Here is an 8,756-nt window from a genome sequence, read left to right as displayed (position 1 = left end):
CACGCAATTCCCATTGCATGAATAGTGGAAATGTAGCCCCGCCAATCCAATTTAGAACTTGGTAAGTCAATTCCATTGTTTCGATTTGGTCTATGCTTTCCCAAAACCAGTTTCTAACTTAGACATTTTTAAAACCTCATTAGAGCTGAATATTTAAATTTATTTGTGAAAAGCTTAGATGTGTTGAGTTCTGCCCTGTCAGATTGCATGATTTTACTTGATCAACTGCACAATCAACTTTTTTCCAGGTATTATCAGGAATTGCAAATAATGAGCTGGCAATTGTAGATTCTGGAGGTCGATCGTCAGTTCCCATGAGATAAAATGGAGCAACCGCAGTTGTTTGCTATTCAAGTGTTCAGTTGAAGATTCTGGATAGGTAAAAGATGAAATTTGTTATCGCGGCTGTAGCTTTTGCCCTTGGAGACGAAAAAAACCTGCAAAGATGGACCCACAGTGAAGAAGATATCTAACAATTAAATCTGCAATTGACGCATTTCGCGCCAAATCGAATCGAAGCTGGCAACACCCTCTCAGATTTGACTTTGTCTAAATAAGCACTTTTGCATACTCAGTTTGTCCAAAATTTATCTAGACTTACATTTGAGAAAGGATTTTTTTCAAAAAAATATTATGGAAAAATGGCAAATTTAAAATAAAAAAACAGTTCAGACATGAAAACATTTCGTTAGAAAATTTTTTTTTCCTTAAATGTGCCAATCTCGCGATGTATGGACGGTTGGTAGTTAACATAACTACCTATCTTGAGACAAAGTTTCACCCAAATCAAACATGGCCATTTTTTTAAAAATCGACTAAATTTTAAAAATAGATTTTTTCAATGTAGGTCTCTAATGGAATTTTTTCAGTATTTTTTTTTTTTCAATAATTTGGACAATTTCCTAAAAGTTTGGTTTTTGTAGGAGTTGTTATTTTTCCATAATATTTTTTTGAAAAAAATCGGCAAAAAAAGTTTGGCCCTTCTCAAAGGTTAGTCTAGATAAATTTAGGAAAAACTAAGCATATGCAAAGTGGTTTATTTAGTCAAAGTCCACACATCCAGAAAATTTCATTGAAATCTGTGCTATCAGCTCCGAATACGATTTGGCACGAAATGCGTCAATTGTGAATTCAATTCCTTACGAAACATTGTTTTCTAGTAAGGATCTTGGGAATGCTACAATATGCCAAACTTGATTGATAAAACCATCAGGACTGATTGTCTTGCAAAATACGGTGAAAAAACCATGAAACATATGAAGCTGGAAGAAACGCCTCGAGGATGTATTAGTCTCCACTGAAACTCCACCATGTTCAACAAACAATTTAACAACTCCATTTTTCCCAGTGTATCATCAAATGTCAACTAAAAGCTCATTCGCACGGCGAATGAGAATGACCCAAATTTGAATTTAGTTCACTCATAATCGTCAAAAGTGCAGGAACTCATTGATGAGTAAATTTGCCTCATGTTTTCCCAGGTTTTTCCAGGATTTTCCAGGGAAAAATTCCCGAATTTGAGAAAAGTAAAGATTGGATTCACTCAGTCTATTGGTACTACTCCGAGACTGAATAAAATTTTCGTCAATTTCCTCATTTTCCGGCAGATTTTTTAGGTTTTCCACAGGAAACCATGAGACAAATTTTACTCATCGCTGAGCTCCTGCACTTTTGGCGATTATGAGTGAACTAAACTCAAAATTGGGTCGTTCTCATTCGCCGTGCGGACTTTACTCGGATGGCATGGTCAAGCGTGACGAGATGACAACGATGTTCACGGACGCCGTCAAGGATATGCCCCAGTGGCAACCGATTGGTCGTGATCTTCTGAACGAGTGTTTCCAAATGGCCGAGACCAACATTGAAATCATCGAAGCCAAACTGGGACCCAGCTTCGAGGGGGAAAAGATCTGTCATCCCATTTCCGGAGCGATCAGAATTTGTTCGCAATGTGCCCCACGGAGCGCTATTGAGGGGCCAGAGTAGGGTTACCATATAGTATCCTAAAGGAGGACATGTCCTCCTTTTTCAATAATTTTTCAACATCCTCCTTTTTCCCAGAAATGTCCTCCTTTTTAATCCTTGATTTTTTTTTCCAGTAACATATTCATACAATTGTTTTCAAAAAGCGTTGGTGAATTTTAACTTTTATTTGACAGGTGAAAATTTTTCAAATTATCCTGCTATTCTACCAGGCTTATTTCAGACAAACCAGGAATCAATTTTGACAAACAATTCCTCAAAAATCGGACGATTTTCCAAGTGTCAGTGAAAATTCATCAAATGGAAAACAGTCTTTGGATGTGTTCCATTTTTCTGAATTTTTACATAAATTTGACATTTCGAGAATAAATTATAATGTTCGAAAATCTCTCTGTTGTTGATCGTGTGATTTTCGATGTGTTTGTCAAAATTGATTCCTGGTCTGCCAGAAATAAGTCTGGTACAATAGCAGGTTTATTTGAAAATTTTCTATCTGTAAAATTTAAGTTAAAATTCACCACAGCCACACAGATTTAATCCAACATGTGTTCGATTTTGACGTTCTGGTTCAATGGGATTTTAGGTATTTCAAGCATAACTAGAGAGGGTCTAGTATAAGAGAGGAGCGGACGGGCTGGTTTTGAGCCAAACGAACTGTCAAAGCCAGAGCCAATCGAGCAGCGCCTATCTTGCTTGCATTGGCAGTGTTGCTAGAAATCAACTAGGCATAGGTTGCCAAGGCAGTTTGTTTTGAATCCACTTCTCTCTTATACTAGACCCTCTCTAGCATAACTATTCAAATCGACTTATCTGATTTTGTAAATAATCACTTCAATCGCCGATTTGTGGCAACTGCAAGCTCACTCACAGAAACTAACAACACCAGCTAGTAGGCGAAAGTGTCTTCTACCTGACGATGGTGTTTGTTTGTGTGGGTGAGTTAGCAGTTAAGACAAATCGTCGATTGAAGAGATTGTTTACAAAAGCAGATACGTTGACTTGAATAGTTACACTTGATTTGTTTAGGCCGCTACCATACTGAGAGCGAAGAGGCACGCGAATCGTGAAATGGAATGTAAGGAATAATATCAATAATAGAAATTCTTTTGTATAGAACGCTAAGCGCGCCTCTTCGCTCCCACTATGGCAGCGGCCTTAGAGTCCTATGCTGAATCAATGGTAAAATTAACAGGTTGCTTAGATGTTCCATGTTGGTTTCAATCAGCGATGACATGTATCCTGATTTTTGAACATGATAAAAATTGGGGTGGTTTTTAGGCTGTAAAGCTGTAGTTTTCATGCAAATCAGCGATCAAAACTAAATTATGAAGGCTAGTTTGATGCATTTTTCAGAATTTCAAAAAGAATTGAATTGGTAACGACTACAAGTTATGAACAATCTCAATTGAATCTTTGCAAATCATGAATTTTGTGAAAGCGCACATATATTAAAACGTTTGATAAAAGCTCATTGTCCTCCTTTAATGTTAAGAAAAGGAATCATTGTCCTCCTTAATCTCCAAACCTTAAATGAAATGTCCTCCTTTTCAAGTTTTTGATATGGTAACCCTAGGCCAGAGTGTAACCAACTGATAGATTACTTCAAGATGTGTACGGGAGTTTGAGGAGATTCATAGTGATGAGTAGTTTAGGTTAAAATTCGCAATTGCCGGGAAATCGCTAGAATAAATTCGTATAGAAATAAAGACACTCTGCAACCCATATTCGGTCTGATTCCAAAAGATTGTATTTATCAGGTCGATGACTTGTCAATTTTGCGAATGTTAACCTCCCGCAAATTTCCTACTAACTCAGCTGCAACTCAATTGCCTAATTACAGCCTGCAGACGCGGGACCAAAAGAATCATAATTGAAGGTTAGGTTCATTCAATTTATCTCATCCGGTAAATCGACGACGACAACTGTGACATGGCATGTCACAGAAGATCTATGGCTGGCAAATGGAAAACAGGAAGCACCGTCAAATCCACATGAAATGATAAGAAAGTCTGTTGATGTTTGTTTACCTCGCGTCGTCGTTGCCGAATAATAATCCTCTTTCGGATGATGACATTGAAACGCATTTTTACCAGATTTAGTCACTTTATTGGTCGCTTGAATTGTTATCAGAAGTTCATAATTCAGAACACCTGGCGCGCGAGATTTGACACTTTCGAGCCTCCATTCAGTCGATTCTCATTTGTAACAGGTGTCCACTTGAAAACGTTGAGCTCATGGGCGCCAATAAAACGCGGTAAAGACACCCGCTAGCAGACCGATAGTGGTCGTGCGGAGATTGCCACTTGAGATTACGCAACTTTTGATCGAAAAAGAGCTAGCAGGTAATTATTGTTTGATTAAACGGATTGCTTGGATTTCACGAAGAGTAGTTTGGCAGCAATGGCATATGTGAAACATTTTCAATCTTGATCAATGCTTAACAGAAACTTAAATAAATTTTACAACAATCGTTGAAATTAACGATACTATAATGCAAGAGAACTTCTGCGGAAGATACAAAATATTGCAAAATTATAATAATTTTAGTGAAAGTAAATCAGTTAAGTGAAAGTAACCATAACTTAGGCATGCTGTGAGATAACAAATGTAATGAACTTTGTTTATAACCGTGAACTGAAAGCAGCCAAAAACAGCACTTTTTCTTCCCAAGAGGAATAAATTTACACGCTGCAATGCGTTTTCGGCGCCAACAGCCGCATTTCCCGCCTCAGGTGTGCAGGTGGCTCGGTAAATTCATTTGCACTTTTGATACAGTTTTTTTTTTTTTATTCAACAGGTTTACATTTTGGTGTATGATGTACGAGAGTTTAGTAAGATTTTGAAAATATTTAAATTATACTAAATATATCAATTAATAGAGCATTGCATCATCAAGGTAATTTTTTCAATCATGCGATTTATGAGCACTACATTAGTTAATTTAATTAATAAACTTAATAAACTTTCTTTTTTTTAAATAATTTAATAAACTTCAACATTTGTTAATTTAATAATTCAAAGCGTGCGTAACCGAAGCCACCGACAAGCTACACAGCGAAAACTTTGTAAATTTACATTTGGCACATTGATGTATTTCTGGCCTTAATTGAAACATACATCCATTAAACATAAATTTTACATGAAAAATTGAATTATACACTAATGATCAATGGATTTTAAATGTGTGTATGTTTTAACATGTAAATTAAAATATCAATAGAAAATTGTTTAATTTTCAATGAACAGCAATTTCAATTACATGAACGTGTAAATTTCAGTTATAATAAATTGAATTTAAGATCGTTAAGGTGATACTCTAAGGAAGCCTTAGCGTGAAACTTTAAAGGCACAAATGTCAGCTTCCACAAAACATATATGGATTATGTTTCGGCATAATTACTTTATTCAATTTCCGTTCCATCGCTGAAATCCCGCACCTTTCTCTTAAGACCCCTCATTACATTTTGTGCAATGGTGGAGCCGACCTGTTTGGTCACTTTCATCCATTCTTTCTTCAACTCCAGCTCGTTCTCAAACACCTTGGACGATTTCCGAACTTTTTCCTTCATTATGGTCCAAAATCTTTCCACCGGACGAATCTCTATCGAAATTTGTGGGGTTGGCGGTTTTTGGTACAAAAACAACGTTATTGTCTCGGTACCAATCCAACGTCGATCGCGCGTAATGGCATGATGCCAGGTCCGGCCAAAATAATGTCTCGCCTCCATGGGACCGCAGGAAGGGCAACAGACGCTTCTGGAGGCACTCGGTGCGGTAAATTTCACTGTTGATGGTACCCATTGTGGTGATGTACGGTTTGCTCAGTTTACCGCATTGGCATATGGCCTGCCAGAGCAAGTATTTTTTTTGGCGAATTTGTCCACTTTCTTCTTCCTTATGTCTTCCGGAACATCAAACCGTGATTTGGCAACGTAGAACTCCAGCCCCGGTATCTGCTTTGCGTCTGCCTTGATATAGGTTTCGTCATCCATAACCACACACCTCGGTTTCGTTAACCACTCTCGATACAGCTTCCTTGCGCGGGATTTGGCCGCCGTGTTTTGTTGATCACGCCGGTTCGGTGCCTTCCGGACCTTGAATACACGAAGCCCAACTCGTTTTATGGTTTTCTTAACGAACCAGGCGGAACACTTTGCCTTCAGAGCCGCGTCGCGAATCGAAAGGTTTGGATTACACTTGAAATAATCCAACACCTTCCGGACCATCACAGGGTCAGCTGTCTTCGATTTTCTTCCACTTCCAGCCCGCCGCTCGGTCGTCTGGGACTCCTTAAACGATTTTACCACCCGAGACACAGTTGTATGGGTGATTCCCAGTTGTCTTCCGATCCATCTCATGGTCGCAGTCGGATTTTCCATGACGGCGCGCAAAATTCACCGGCGATTTTCTTCTTGTTTCGATGACATCTCAATAACCACTGAACCGATTGTTATGAAATTTTGCACATGTGAACAATTCACTCCAAACTAGTTATACCCAGATTTTCGTCAATTTTTACCCACGGATAAAAAAGTTACCCACGGATAAAAATTGTGCATTTTTTTTCGAGTACAAGCCTTAGAAGGACATCAAAAATCAGTTTTTAATAAATATTTCCGAAATTATTTGTTTTTGGTGACTATAATGTTCTGCAAATTTTTAAATAAAATACACAATTTTACTCAAGAAAAGAAGGTTCTATCTGCAAAACAGAAAAAGTAATAGGCAATATCATTTTTTTTTTTAATTCTTTATTTAAGAGATTTTTAGCCTTAGGCTAGTTCATCTCTATATAGGCAATATCAGTTTTTTGTTCCTTGATTCGTTTTCCGTCGATCTTGTTTTCAGTGCTGAGCACCAATTCTACCGACGCCAGGGAGGCAGCTCACACACCTGGACCCTACCTATCGACCCATCAACTCATGAACCGGGTACCAACGGCTTTACTTCCCATCCGAAGGAAGGCGTGATCAGAGATGTTATGCCTCAGAACATCCCGGCGGCGCCGACTGGGATTGAACCCAGGCCTGCTGAGGCGAGAGGTAATCACGCTTACCACTACACCACCGGCGCCGCTGGGAAATATCAGTTCAAAAATAGGCAAATTTCATTCATTGAACTTCATTCTGTGACCAAAGATTCTTATGTAAAATCGTGCGCTGAATCCAAAAAAAAAATCTCAGTAGGATAGTTTTCGAGATACAGTTTTTTGGCGTTAAAATAATGATTATAGCTTCATTACAGCCGGAGATATTTGTATTTGAGTAAACATATTTTTTTAAACTGAAATTTAATTTTTTAACTGTTTTTCGAAAACTATACTACTGAGATTTTTTTCACTACATTTTTGGATTCAGTACACGATTTTACATGGGAAATGATCATCAGCGTACCAATTTCAAATATGCAGTAAACTAGTGTTATTATTATATTTTATTTATTTGCATTACCCTGATCAAGAATTAGCCGTTGAGTTAATTATTTTAAAATCAGTTTAAAGCCTTGTTCAATTGGAATCATCACTTTCGTTTGACTCCAAATCAGTGTTTTCCAGCATATTTCTAGCGTCCTCAACCGAATCCATCACTCGCTTATCGCTAACACCTCTTAAATAAATGAATGGATCTGAATGGATTTGCACCTCTTCCGACAATTGACCTATTGGAACTAGAAAGCTTTCCACAACTTTAGATCCGTGAATCACAATTTTTCGAACAGTAACCGGCATAAAATATCAGGGGTACAATTCCACAAATTTCTCAGCAGTTGCTCGGCAGTAGCAATCAAATTGTTCAGTGTTTTTTTTTTTTCATGCCAGATGCCAGAGTTTGGAGGATTGCAGCACATCGTTGTGTTAGCTCTAAATCAAGCCCGGTGATATCAGCTGATTTTTATGGATTTTGAAAAAAAAAAAACTAACGACGGAATTCCCATCATTCGACGACCTGCACCTCCTGAGTGCTCTCAACTCGCTTAAACTCGTTCATTTCTTTTGGCTTAGCTTAACAGATGTAACAGGTCTTCAAACTTCATCTTGCATTCGTTTAACCCTGTAGTCCCATCGAATCCCCATTTTGCAGTCAGTACTACATTATTCAGTTCGTCATCTGGAAAGTATCAATCATTTCAATATTTGCTTCTATTATTCTACGGCTTGTGTGTCTCAAAAGAGCCCCAAGTTTTACTTCAACTGAAGTTTCTAAGATCAGTAAGGCTTCTTTTTCCGGGTAACAACTTCAACGGCACCTTTACGCAATCTTTCATATTGCTTTTTCGTCAGATTCAGATCCAAAATCATGACAAGAGCTTCATTATTTTTAAACCGAACAAGAGATTTTGAAACTGATCGTTGCTCTTGATGGACTCCTTTGTGTTATATCTTGCACAATAGTCGCGGAATCATGTTTCCCCTCCTCTCTTGTGTCTTGTTCAGACTACAGAGTTATAACATATTATAGTGCTATCATAATGGTGGTTTCTGTGTTGCAATTATTTGACAACCGTTATAACACTTTATAATTCTATAGTCTGCACGTACTATTAGCTTCATTTGAGTAGCATATGCTAACTCAGGCGTTGGATATTTGTTCCTTTTGCCAGTAATGTTCTGCCACGATTAACAAATGAGGATGACGAAGGAATTTCATTAATAATTTTCGATGGAAGTTTAAACGGGCTGGTAAAGTAATCGTTGCCTTACACTCATTCTTCGGTTCGGTTATGTTTTTGCCATAGCTTTTTAAAATATTTACACATCGATAGTACAATTCTAT

This window comes from Ochlerotatus camptorhynchus, unplaced genomic scaffold (assembly GCF_037179485.1).
Source record: "Ochlerotatus camptorhynchus isolate MF236.1 unplaced genomic scaffold, CSIRO-AGI_Acam_v1.1 ptg000112l, whole genome shotgun sequence".
Lineage (NCBI taxonomy): Eukaryota > Metazoa > Arthropoda > Insecta > Diptera > Culicidae > Ochlerotatus > Ochlerotatus camptorhynchus.
This window is presented reverse-complemented; position numbering follows the sequence as displayed.